The 14,043-nt window shown below is 47.0% G+C and overlaps 1 protein-coding gene and 1 long non-coding RNA gene across 7 annotated transcripts in view; one reads left to right on the plus strand and one right to left on the minus strand.

Moving 5' to 3' along the window:
* Arhgap39 (Rho GTPase activating protein 39) overlaps positions 1 to 14,043 on the minus strand; it is a 92,833-nt gene that overhangs the window by 48,849 nt on the left and 29,941 nt on the right.
* The window catches only part of LOC134479930 (uncharacterized), a 65,585-nt gene continuing 56,749 nt past the window's right edge, over positions 5,208 to 14,043 (plus strand). The window contains exon 1 of the long non-coding RNA XR_015625725.1: positions 5,208 to 5,477. This is a non-coding gene — a long non-coding RNA (uncharacterized LOC134479930). The remainder of the gene's footprint in view (positions 5,478 to 14,043) is intronic.

Here is a 14,043-nt window from a genome sequence, read left to right on the forward strand (position 1 = left end):
GCTAAATCCCCAGCCCCAAAATCGGACATTCTTATTTCAGCTCTTACTGACCATTAAATAAATACATTTATGGAGTCTTTGGATTTCTGAGGTAGGATCTCTCTTTGGAGCTCAGGAGTATGGAGCTCTTTGCCCACAGTGCTAATTGCCTTGCCTCCCTCTGGCTAATCGAGGCTTTAACGTACATGTCCAATCCTGACAAGAAGTGCCCAGACTTCAGCCATGCAGCTTTCTGAACCTTTCTGAACTAATGGTGCAGTTACAACAGCTTTTTCTCGTCTGTCAAGACTGATGTTTGTTGCGGGGTAATGACAGCACAAACCTGTAGTCCCAGCACTTGGGAGACAGAGGCAGGTGGATTTCTAAGTTTGAGGCTAGCTCAGTCTACAAAGTGAGTTTCAGGGCAGCCAGTGCTACACAGAAAAACAAACAAAGAGAATAATTTTAAAACAAACAAAAGCTAACACTTGCCAATTTTACACTTTTGATTTTTTATTTTAGTATGCTAGCTACTTTTATGTTGACTTTACTACTAGTGTTATCTGAAAGGTGGGAGCCTCAATTGATAGCATGGCTCCATATGCAGGCCATGGGAAATTTTCTAAATCAGTAATTTACTAGGGTGGGCACAGCCCATTATCGGTGCTGGCATCTCTGGGCTGGTGGTCCTGGTTTCTAAGAAAGCCAGTTGAGCAAGCCATGGGGAACAAGCCAGTAAGTGTTGCTCCTCCATGGTCTCTGCACCAGCTCCTGCCTCCAGGTTCCTGCCCTGTGTGAGTTCCTGCCCTCACTTCCTTCGATGAGGAACAACAATGTACAAGTGTAAGCCAAATAAACCCTTTCCTTTTCAGCTTGCTTTCGGGGACGGTGTTTCATCACAGCGACAGCGACCCCAATTCAGCTGCCGTAGTGTAGGCTAGAACTTTCTGGTCTCTGTGTATTACACTGCATGGTACCCAGGTCAGGGTAGACCTACCCACCTCCTTACATGGTTTCTGTGTGGCTGGTATTTACGTCTTCTCTCCTCGGCTTGTTTACTGAGTCATTCATTTACATAAGCTTACAGTTACAGACATTTATGCCTCCGACTGCAATCCCATGGGGCTGTTTCGCACAAAGTACTTCAGCCTTGGTTACCAGGAATGCTTTTTAAAATTTATTATTATTTTATGTGTTAACATTTTGCTTCCAAACATGTATGTGCAACACATGTGTACAGTGGCCACAGAGAACAAAGAGGGTGTTAGATCCTCTGGAACTGAAATTACAGATTATTAATTACAATATGGGTGCTAGGAATTGAACCTGAGTCCTCTTGAAGAGCAGCCACGGCTCTTAGTTGCTGAGCTCTCTCTCCAACTTAGTGGGAACTCTTTAGTGGGTTCCTGAGTTCCTTTAGATGTGCTGTAATTGTGAGATCGGCTTTTGTTTTGGCTTGTCCTGACTTTATGCTTCTGTGAGATGCTCCAGGCTCACTTTACACATTTCCTGCCCCAGTCATTTCAGTCCTTTCTGCTAGGACTGCTGGTTCCTCTCGTCAGAAAACAGCTTTAAAAGGTGGCTCCGTGGTTAGTGCATTGTATGCTCTTCCAGAAGACTTGAATTCAATTCTCAGCACCCACATGGCAGCTCACAATCACCTGCACTCCACTTTCAGGGGATCCGACACTCTTGTAGTTTCCATGGACACCAGGATAGCACACAGACATACATGCAGGCAAAACAGTCATACACATTTTAAAAAACAGCTAGCACTGTAGATGTGTTCATTTGCCTGTCACTTCTAGCCCTTTTTGCCCTTCGTCTGGTGGCAGAGCACAGGGGACGTGCTGTGGAACAGCGGTCTCCTCCAGTCACCTTGAGGCATAGTGACTGTTAGGGCCGAAGTCGTGGCATCTATATTAGTGATCTATCTGTCTCTGTGCTGTGACAACATGTCCAAGAAAGCAGCTTAAGGAAGGAGGAGCTTACTTTGGCCACAGTTCAGCTCCAGAAGCACAGTCTACCGGAGCAGGGAAGGGAAGGTAGTGGAGATGGCTGGTCACGCAGGATCCGGGGAGGAAGCAGAGAGAACTGAAAGCCGGTGCTGCCCAGCTCGCTCTCTTTGTCCTCTTTGTTCAGCTCAGTGCCCACTTCAGTGAACAGCACTACCTATGTTTAAGATAGGTCTTTCCAATTCAGGTGACCTTGTCTAGACAACCTCTCTTAGACACACTTGGGATTTGTTTCCATGGCAACTCTATATCCCATCAAATTGACATTCAAGATTAATCGTCATAGCAGCAGGTGGCACATGGCTTTGATCACAGCACTAATGAGGCAGAGGCAGGCGAATCTCTGTGAGCTGGTGGCCAGCCTGGTCTACAGAGCTAGTTCCAAGACAGCCAAGGCTACACAGTGAAACTGTCTTGAAAAAAATAAAATGAAGTTAATCACCATAGCAACAAAATAAGCAGACTATAGCAGATATATAGGTCCATGGTAATAGTGGAGCTTCTGTTTGCTCTTGGAGGGTTGTCAGACCCTGAAATTCCAATTACCACTTCCTCTGGCCCAACTGCAAAATTTAGTGCTTTATTGCTAAATTTCGTAAGGTAAACCATTTGGAGCCGAAGAGACTCCTCAGAGGTTAAGAATAGTTGTTGCTTGTCCAGAGGACCTGAAATAGCTCCCAACACCTATGTTGGACAACCTACGACTGCCTATAACTTCAGCTCCAGGGGATCCAGCACCCTCTTTTGAACCTGGTAAACAGACACATACAGTCACTAAAATGAATCTTTAAAAAGATAAAAACAGCTCAGTGGTTGTGGGTCACACCTTTAACCCAGCATTTGGAAGGCAGATCCCTTTTCCAGCTCAAGTCAGCTACCACATGGACCAATATAGTGCCTTCCCTTTGCTAACAGTCTCCCGGGTTTCTCACGCTGACTATGAGACACTCCTGCCCTATCTGCTATTGCTGTACCTGACTATTCAGTCCCAGTGTACACACATAGCAGGTGACCTACATTCCTGTGAAAAATTCATTATCATTCAGGTCCACGGCTCACATTCAACATAGTTATAACCATGACTGCTATTTCTTATCTAATTGCAAACAGGCACGTTCAAAATTATACTGTTAGTAAGATCATACTAAGCTGTTTTTTCTCAAATTTAATCAAAGCTTTTCCTTTTCATCTCTTCATTTTATTCACTTCAGATATTTATCTGCAAATGCCTGTCTTTGAGAATTAATGGTAGAGAACATACATTTTCATTCCTTTCAAATGCCAATTTATTAATTTCATATCATCACAGACTCTTCTGTAACCATAGCTTTTAGTTTTTCAGTCTCAGAATTCACAGTCTGGAGCCATGTATAAGAAAGCTCCATGGGTAAAAAAGAGCACTTGTCTCCAAGCTTGAGGACCTAAGTTCAAAGCCAGGAACACACAGGGTGGAGGGAGAGAACCCACTTCCACAGGTTAGCCCTCTCTCCTTTCTTTTTCTTCCTTCCTTCCTTGCTTGTTTTTTTGAGATGGGGTCTCTCTATATGGTCCAGGCTGTCCTGGAACTCACTAGATCTGCCTGCCTCTGCCCTGAAAGTGCTGGGACTAAAGTTGTGCACTACTATACCCAGAATTTATCTCTAACTTTCACACTCACAAATAAATTAACGTAGGCAAGTAAGTAAAACAGGGACTCAGGGTTCACTGTCTTCAGGCACTGAGGCCTTCAGTGAGGTTTTCCACACTGACTCTGTGCCCATCCGAAGGTCGATCGTTATTGCTGATGCTTGGTAATCCTGTGCAGAGCAACTTGGCCTCCTGTGAGCATGGGGGACACTTTCCTATCTGCTCTTCAAAACTGTGGATCCTATCAACAAGAGAGCTACTTACATTTATGTCTATGGAAACCCATGCAGAAACAGTCTTTCCTAAGACAGTGTTTTACTGTGTAGCTCTGACCAGGCTAGGAGTCACTACATAGAGCAGGCTGACACACATTCAGAGAGCTCTGCCATGCCTGGCCTACAAGGTCCTGCTCTTTTCAACATACAAACTTACACCTCCTGAGGTGGTTTGAATGAGAATGGCCTTCGCAGGCGCGTATATTTACATGCTTAGTACTCAGCAGATAAACTGGGAAAGAGATGACTTGGCCTAGTTGAAGGAGGTGTGTCACTGGGGTGGGCTTGGAGGTCTCTGCCTGCCGCCTTTGGATCAGGATGTAAAACTCTCAGCTACTGCTCTGGTGGCATGCTCTCTGCTCTGTTATGGTTGACTAACCCTCTGAAACTGTAAGCAAGCCCCCAAATTAAATGCTTCTCTTTATAAGCTGCCTTAGTCATGGCGTCTCTTCACAGCAGCAGAACAGCAATAAGACTGCTTCCTCCATCAACTATCTCTTCCTCTCATCTCCCCTACACTGGTGGAGAACAGATCCTTCCCACATTGGGACAGGAACCGCTCGCTGGCCATCAACCAGTGTCAATGCTGTCCTGAACCTTCTGCCCAGCTCTTCCCAAACTCTACTTTTCTCATATAGCATGCTTTCCCCTCTGGCTGCTCTCCAAGACTAATATTGTCTCGTTTCTTGCTGCTACTAAATGGCCCTAGGGACTCTCCTGCTGTAAACTTTACCACTTAGTTTCCCCAGTTCTGCCAGCTCACTTGGCCTATTGTCATCATTTAAGCATGTTTTTGTTATATATTTTAATTTTGCCAATTTCTTGGTGGACAGAGACGGCTCCATGTAAAACTCCTTTCACATTAACTCTAAATTTCTCTTTAGCTTTATTCTTCCCCTTCCCCTGGTGTCTACCCATGCTCCCCCTACAGCTCTGAGTTACTTCTTGTATTTATCACTGTTATTTGCAGTCCTAGAGATGGAACCCAGAACTTTGTACATGCTGAACAAATACTTTACCACTGTTGGGGTGTACCCCAACTTCTATTGGGCCTCTTAAACAAGGAAGGAGCAAGACTGACCAAGAGCGGCCCAAACTGGATGTTGTTCCAGAACCATTTTGTACCAAGCCTCCTTACAAGCTTCATCTAGAAGTGAGGTTCTGGCGTCATTCATGACAGAAACCTAGCTCAGGCCAGCAGTGAGCACAGGTTCTTGCCTGAGACAAGAGGCTCTGTTTTGTCACAGTTTGGATCATGCTATGTGACACTGGCAATTTGAGTCTCTAAACAGCTACAGCTCAATGACAACCTGGTAGCTCAGAAGCTCCAGAATGGTTGCTTCTTTCTCTTACTGATGTGAATGGGTGCTTTCCCTACAAGCATGTCTGTGCTCTCTATGTACCTATGCTTGGTGCCCTTGGAGGCCAGGAGAGGATGTTGAACTCCCTGGGACAGTTGTGAATCAAAACTGGGTCCTCTCGAAGAACAACCTGAACCATTGAGCAATCTCTCCAGCTCGGCCTCCAGAAGATTTCTGAGCAACTAAGGCAAGGAGATGGGCCACAGAAAGCCTCCTCCTAGGTGAGCCAGTCATCTGCTGGGAGTGTACAGCCCAGTGTGTCTGCTGGTGACTGTTCTTTGGTCCACTTGGCGGCGGGGGAAGGAGGGAGGGAAGGAGAGAGGGAGGGAGGAGGGACACTGCTCAGAACACAGATGTCAGCTGCACAGCAGCCGCACATTGCTCTCTCTCCTTCCCATCTCACCCTGTATGTCTGGATCTTACAGAAAAATGAGGCTGGGGTACCCCAGTCCCACTGTCTTCCCAGATGCTCCAGTGTATCTTTAGCAGCAATCCAAAGGAACCAGAGACCCCATTCTTTTAAGCAAATGCTCGCTCATAAACAACATCCCTAAAAGTCACTCTTGCTCCACAAGAGCCTGGCTTTTCAAGACTGAACTACCCACAGCTCCTCACTCCCATCTGGCTGACATCCTCTCTGGTCTATGGCTTCTCTCAGATTCTTTGTAGAAAAGATCTTGTTCTTGTTCTTTGATTCTTTTTGTTCATTTCAGTGAGTTTCAAGGAAGAATTAGAATGAATATGTCTTTGGTTAACCAGCATGTCCAGAAGGCCTGAGGTCCACTCCCAAGGCCATCTGTAAGAAGCTTTCCAAGTCCCGCACAAAGAATTGGTTCACAGTTCACATTCTGAAAGCACAACTGTGTGCTGGGAACACAATGCCTCATTCTCCAAGCCCTGTGCCTGCAACCCACTTGAGCATAAGCAGCTCAGTAACCAGCAGGCTTGCTCTCAAAGTCTTCCCTAACTGTTCTCGATGGCCAGCTTTTTTCTTATTGTTGTTATGTTTCTGGTTGTTGAGTAAGGGTCTTACTCTACAAACTAGGCTAGCAAGAATGCACTATCTAGCCCAGGCTGGCCTTGATCTCACAGGAATCCTCCTGTCTCAGTCTTCTATGCTGGGACTACAGGTTTAAACTACCCTAAACAGCTTCAGTACCTCCTCTATTCTTCCTGCCACACCCTGCTATGTTCTAGGATCAGCTCTTAAACCCTTTCGGAGAAGAGGAAGAGAGGAACTCACATCACATCCAAGCAATGAAGGGCGGCGGCAGCCACCTTGCCGTGCATATGGACTTCTGACTTCAGTAATGACTGACCAGACAGCGGGGGCCACGAGGACCATAGGATAGTAGCTGGACCCTAGCTGCACATCTGATTGGGTCTTTTCCCAAACAGAGAGGAAGAAAAATCTTCAAACTACAAGAAGCAGAAAAGAGCCAAGCAATCTGATGGGGATCAACAATCCTAGTATTCAGGGTGAAAACAGGAAGATCTTTAATTCCAGATCAGCCTGGACTAGCTGGCAAGATTTGGTTTCCAAAATCAAAAGCAGGACCCACTGATTAGCTCAATGGGTAAAGGCACCTGCTGCCAGACTTGTATGTTCACTTGAGTTCAGAGTTCATTCTCTTGACTGTCATTATTGACAGAGCATACTCCCATATGGTCCTGACTTTCACATGTACTGTGGCACATGCGTACTCATACACAAAACGACTGGAAGTCAGACAAGAGCACATATAATACAGAGAACAAGTCGGGAACAGGTGAACCCTTCTTCTGTAACCCAGTGTGCACCTTTGCTTTTCTGATGTGGAATCTTCTCTCACACAGGCTGGACCTGCAGGACTGTCTGTTCTTTTCTGTGCAGATTACATTCTGCTTATGCCTTCTGTGTTGATTTTTAAGTGTTATTTTCATTTGTAGTAATGGTCCAGTGGGACCTATTTGTTTTCTTGGGACTACCTCACTTTCTTGCCTGGTTGTGGTGTTCTGGGCTTCTGGGCTCATCCATAGCTGCTTCTTTTTTTTTCTTTTTTTCTTCTTTTTTTTTCGGAGCTGGGGACCGAACCCAGGGCCTTCGCTTGCTAGGCAAGCGTTCTACCACTGAGGTAAATCCCCAACCCCCTTCATCCATAGCTTCTTATCCCTGGGTTGTTCTCCATGGAGTTGTGGTATCCAAGCATCTGCCTCAGGCCACTGACATGGCCTTTGGCCTTTTCATAACTGCTGTGAGGGAAGGAAAAGTACTGCCATTCGGTCAGAAGTGCCCAACTGTTCTGATGGCTTCCCCTCAAAATACTCATTGGTGCAATACAAGGAGAGAGGTTCCAGCAATGCTAGGGCTTGACTCCTTGATGAACCTGAGAAAACCCATTTTCCACTACTGATGCCGTTGAAGGACCAACTACTGCTGATTTCCCCTCTCCATTAGAGGATGGGTGACCTTGCCAGGCAGGACTGTGCTGAGAAGAGAGCAGGAGATTCAGGCCTCAGAATGACCCACACAGGTCACAGTGGGCAGTGGACACAAAGACCAGCATCTTGTTTCCTGTTTGAAGAGATAGGCCCTTACTCAAAGGGTCCCAGAGATTGATGCTGCTGTGTCTGGGATATCCTGCTATATTCGGTGCCCCCATGCTCCTGTGCCTACATGCTCTGCACTTGATATTTAGGGCCTACAGAATATGTAAAAGCTGCCAAAAAAGGAAATGGCTTTGTCTTATACCTTTCTGCTTTCAAACTACTACTACCTTTTTTCTTTCTTTCTTTGGACAATGTCTCATGTAGTCTAGGCTGGCCTCAAACTCACTATATACTGGAGATTGGCCTTGAACTCCTGATTCTTCAGTCTCAGCCTCTCTGGTGCTAGGATTATAGGTGTGCACCACTATGCCGGGTTCTGTTGATCTGTTTCATGGATCCTGATGTACAGCAGAGGCAATGGGATGAATGGTTGCATCACCTGATAGTGGCTGCCTTTCTGGGGTGTTCGTCATACTTTTCACTCCTGTGTAGGGCACAGTTGGAGGTAGGCCCTTTTAGTATTCATCTCATGGACTAGCAGAGAGCAACCAGGGTTAATGGCCTGCATTGATGTCAGGACAGCCGGCAGATAAGGGACACACAGCACTCAGAGCCAGGGCCTGTTTTAGGAAGATCTCACCCAAACCCAGCATGTCCACTTCCCAAGTGAAGGGCAGGCTTGGCCACAGCACACTCTAAGGCTTGAGATATCTAGGGAGTAGGCCAAATGCCACTCACATGACAGTATCAGGGCCTCTGAATGCCCCCACCCCCACCACTGAACTGGCTGCTGCTCCTCCCACCCCTCACTGTGGGAAAGTTCCGGTCATGAGTGGGCGAGAAGGTTCTCAATTCCAACTTCCTACACGGAGTTCTGGAACAGAGGACGCTCTGTGCTGGCTCCTGATGGGGTCTGTTTGGAGAATGAGCCCCGGAAACAGCAATCTGTTCCTAGTGCTAGCCTTACCCTCACACAACCAGCTCTTCCTCACTGTCTGCAAAACTGGTAGGTTGCCCATGAGTACATGTTCATGTGCCTGTGAGTATGCCAGCTCTTGGCCCCTGCACAGAGGAGCCTGCCATTGAGGGTGCAGTCAATTAAGGGCACATTTAGTTCCACCCTTAGAGACCCTCTCACACCCTCTCCATGTCTGCACAGGGGACACAGGATCCAACGGTGACAATAAAGTCAAGAATGGATCCCTGGTACTGATGAGTCGGAAGCCTGTGGCAAGGTTCACTGAGGTAGCCATTGAACCCTGGGGTGGGCTAGGAAGGAAAGAGCCAAAGTGATTAACAACATGATCTTTCCTGCTCTCTGGGACACTGAGTAACTCTTGGAAAGGCTAGTGACAAGAGTCACCCCCAAGGGAAGAACAGTCGAGGAAACTCAAGGCCCACTTTGCAGAACAGTTGGAGGAGGAGCGGCTCACCTTGATAGCTTCCACTAGCCAATCCTTGCTCTATGCTGCCATGGCTGTCATCAAAGTGATCTTGGGTTACCTCCTTTGGGTAGTACCTTATCAATCCTCCTTTGTCTTCTGCTAGGGAACCATACACAACTCTACCTTGCTCAGAGCAGCCAGAACGGGCCATATCCTGTCTTGGAAGTATCCCTAACTAGCTCTTAACACTTGCACAGAAAAACAGCCCCTCCTAATGAAAGTGTAAAAATTGTCAGGAGCAGGAAAAACAAGTCGGCCTAGACAAAGTACCAGAGGCAATCAGTGTTGAATAGTTACTAATGATACCAAGTTGGCCAGGATGCTTCTCAGAAGTGGGAAAGGAAGACCCCTCTGGGCACACAACCAACCAGAGAATTCCTAGCCTCGCCAGGTCCCTGCTGGAAAATGCTGGTCAACTAAGACCGACCACAAACTAAAAGCTCATTTCTAGTTTTCATAAGGGATAAAACAACTCTAGCTCTAGGCCAGAACCATGGGGCTCAAGTCCTGGGATAGTCTGGCGTGCTCATCTCAGCACTGACTGGACAGTTCTCACTCACGGCTAATGTAGGGGAGGTAAGGCTGTCATGAAAACAACGTACTCATAAGAAAGACCAGGAAGAAGGCACATCTACCCTGGAGTAAGACAGAAAAAGAAGTCAAGGATGCAAACAGAAGTCGGAGATCCACACCATCACAGTGGCCTCTTAGGGCACTGGCTTATAGCTGACCTTGCGCTACACTAACCAAAATTAAAACAGAAGGGGCAGGGAGGAGACCCCAACATGATGGAGTGTGTAGTGTAAGCCAGAAGGAGGACACTGTCCTGAGCTTGGGGCCTTTAGAAATCTGTCATGGCCTGGCCCTCAAAATCAGGAAAGTACACATGTAATGCTGTGACTAAGACCAAAGGTAGACATTGCTGCACCTGAGTTCAAGGTCGAGACACTGGAGGAAGGGCAAAATGCAGGTGAAATTTAGACATTTCTTGGAACAAGGTCTCATTCTGTAGTCCAGACTGACTTGAACTCCTGATCCTCCTGCCTTAGTCTCTACTACTAGGGTTATAGACATTTGTCACCATACCCAGTTAAATTTTGGGTTTTGATAAATTCTGTATTTTAAAGTACCCATATGGAAGCTGAACAAACTCCAATTTACACCCCCCACACACATACACCACACACACACATACACCACACACACACACATACACACACACCACACACACACACACATACACACACACCACACACACCACACACACACCCCCACACACACACCCCACACACACACATACACACACACCCCACACACACACATACACACACACCCCCCACACACACCACACACACACATACACACACACACCACACACACACATACACACACTCCCCCCACACACACCCCCCACACACACATACACACACACCACACACACCACACACACACACACACCCCACACACACACACATACACACACACCACACACACACATACACACACTCCCCCCACACACACCCCCACACACACATACACACACACCACACACACCACACACACACACCCCACACACACACACATACACACACACCCCCCCCACACACACACCACACACACACATACACACACACCACACACACTCCCACACACACCCACACACACACACCACACACATACACACACACCCCACACACACACACACCACACACACACACACACACCCCACACACCCCCCACACACACACACCACACACACACATACACACACACACCACACACACACACATACACACCCCACACACACATACACACACACACATACACACACACACCCCACACACACACCCCACACACACACACATACACACACACACCACACACACACATACACACACACCCCCCACACACACACACCACACACACACACACCACACACACACATACACACACACCCCACACACACACACATACACACACACCCCACACACACACATACACACACACACACACACACACCACACACACATACACACATGTGTGTGTTGGGAAAAAATAAGATGGACAAAGAAAGGAAAAAAAAATGCAACCCATTCCTAAAATTTCTTGGCAGAGTGCAAAGTAATATGCCAGAAATATGTTCAAATACAGTGTAATTGCAATAAATACAAACAGGCCGACGGCCTAGCTACTAAAACAATCATAGGCAAGGTATTTGGGGGCAGGATCTCCCCATGCAGCCCTGCTGGCCTGGAATGTGATGTAGCACACAGTGGCCTCAAACTTTCAGAGATCCATCTGCCTCTGCCTCCAAGTACTAGAATGAAAAGGGTACAGAGCCAGACCTTGAGTTAGGGAATATCTTTAAAGATGCAGGTTCAGCTGTACACAGCGTAACAATGGTGGAACTGTAAGGTCCCATAGCCTGGTGATGCGCTAGCTCTTGTCATATGAGTTCACTTTATGATGTCTGCATAGCAAGACAGCCTAACAACATGCATCTTTGGAACACATGCCCCTTGTTAAATGTATGACTTCATAAAAGGACAAGGCATTCAGAGCCATGAGTAGACAGCAGCTGGGTGGGTCACTGGTGCTGCAGAATTCCTCTTTTACACAGACAGAAGACTCCAGAATTAGCACACGGCCTCACAGAACAGAAAGTAAAGGGCAGATTTCTAAGGAGAAAGGGGATTGACATGTGCAGTGGTGGGAGGCTGTGACCAGCTCTGCAGGGTCCGAATGGTAAGCGCACTGAGCGCTGTCTTAGGAAACTGGACCCTGCTGCTTTCCACAGCTTACTTTCTGAAAGTGAGCACATACCAGGTGGAGAGCAAAGCGCACTCCCAACAAACGTCAGAATCTGAGCTACCCTACCAGGCTCCCTCCGGATTCAAAGACAGAATGACTGGGTCAAAAAGAAGACTACAAATAAGACTTCACAGAGAAGAAGCTGGCAGAAAACTGAGAAGACAGGGTCTGAATCAGTTATCTGCTAGCATGGAAAACAAGCCAAATGAAAAAGAAGTATTGTGGGGTTGGGGATTTAGCTCAGTGGTAGAGCGCTTGCCTAGCAAGCACAAGGCCCTGGGTTCAGTCCCCAGCTCTGGAAAAAAAAAAAAAAAGAAAGAAAAAGAAGTATTGTACCCAAAAAGCAGCTGCTGTATAAAGCAGACACGGCAGCCTGGGAGTCCCTAAGACTTTAGCACAGGGTCCACAGGCGTGAGGACCCGAGAGCTGGTGAGACAACCTCAAGCTGTGCACAGATCCTGGGGTCTCTGCTGCCAGTGCTGAGAGCTCAGACTACTTGTTACCAGGAAATAGCTACTTCCTTCTCCTCCTCCTTCCTCTCCTCTCTCTCTTGCTCTCGCTCTCGCTCTCTTCTTATCTTTTTCTTTCTAAGACAGGGCCTTTCTATATATAGTCCTGGCTATCCTGGAACCTGCTATGTAGAACAGGCTGGCCATGAACTCACGTATCTCCCTGCCTCTGCCTCCCAAGTACTGGGATTAAAAGCATGCGTCACTCTGCCCAACTACTCCCTCCACTTACTTTTAAAGACGCCTACAGTCACACAGAACCCCCATGACAAGCTAAATCATGCTCACACCACCTGCTGGACAAATGGAGCTTATCACTAAGGTGGACGAGTCTTCACAATGAGACTTCCCTGTAGGAAATGGATACATTGTTGAGATTGGGCAAAAGACCACAGCAAATCAGTAACTATTCTTATGTGGACTTGACACAAGCTAAGGTCACCTGAGAGGAGGAAACTCAATTGAGAAAATGCCTCCTTAGATCCAGCTGAAGGCAAGCCTGTAGGATATTTTTACTTTTTTTTTTTTTTTAGTGATTGATATGGGAGGGCCCAGTCCATCATGGGTAAGGCCACCCCTGGGCTGGTGGTCCTGGGTTCTGTAAGAAAGCAGGCTAAGGAAATCATGAGAGCAAGCCAGTAAGCAGCACCCCTTACATGGCCTATGCATCAGCTCCTGCCTCCAGGTTCCTGCCTGTTTTGAGTTGCTGCCTTGGCTTCCCTCAGTGGATTGTGATTTGGTATATGTAAACAAATAAACCCTTTCCTCCTCCCCAAGTTGCTTTTTCTCATGGTGCTTTATCACATCAATAGAAACCCTAAGACATCCCAATAAGTAAGCTCATATGAATGGAGTGGAGAAGCTGCACAGAATCTGCCTCTCAATCTCAGCCGAGCATGTGACCAATCAGTCTTCCCAGCTGCTTTACTTATTAGACATCTACTAATGCCATGTGATATTCCAGGCATTAACTACTTTTCTCTAACAGTAGTAAGAGAGGAAAGATTTATTGTGACTCTTGGTCTTGGTCTATGGTGTTGAGGAAAGCATGTGGCAGAGAGGATCTTTCCATGGTGGCTGACTAGGAAGAAGAGATTATGGCCAGAATCAGAAGCCATCTTCAAAGGCCTTAGTGACCTCACCCATTAGCCATACCCCATCTCCTAAGTGCCCCAGAGCTTTTAAAACAGTTCTGCAAGCTAGGGATCAAGCATCAAAACACTAGGCTATGGGGAACATTCCAGATTCACTCCATAATACCCAGCGAGGGCTTCACAAATGTCATTTCCTTTTCTTACAATTGAGGCTCACAAGCTAAGGTCCATGTCAAAAGCCTAATGTAGGCGTGCCCTCTAGTTCTCAAGGTTCTAATGCTCCCATGGAGGGAGCCCTTCTGATACATTCCTCTGCCTGGCTTGTCATAGATGACCCCTCCCTTTCTAGGGCCCCTCTCTGCATTTGAGCTGGCTCCTTTCAACATGTGGCCATAAACT

Source organism: Rattus norvegicus, chromosome 7 (genome assembly GCF_021556685.1).
Source record: "Rattus norvegicus strain SHRSP/BbbUtx chromosome 7, alternate assembly SHRSP_T2T, whole genome shotgun sequence".
Lineage (NCBI taxonomy): Eukaryota > Metazoa > Chordata > Mammalia > Rodentia > Muridae > Rattus > Rattus norvegicus.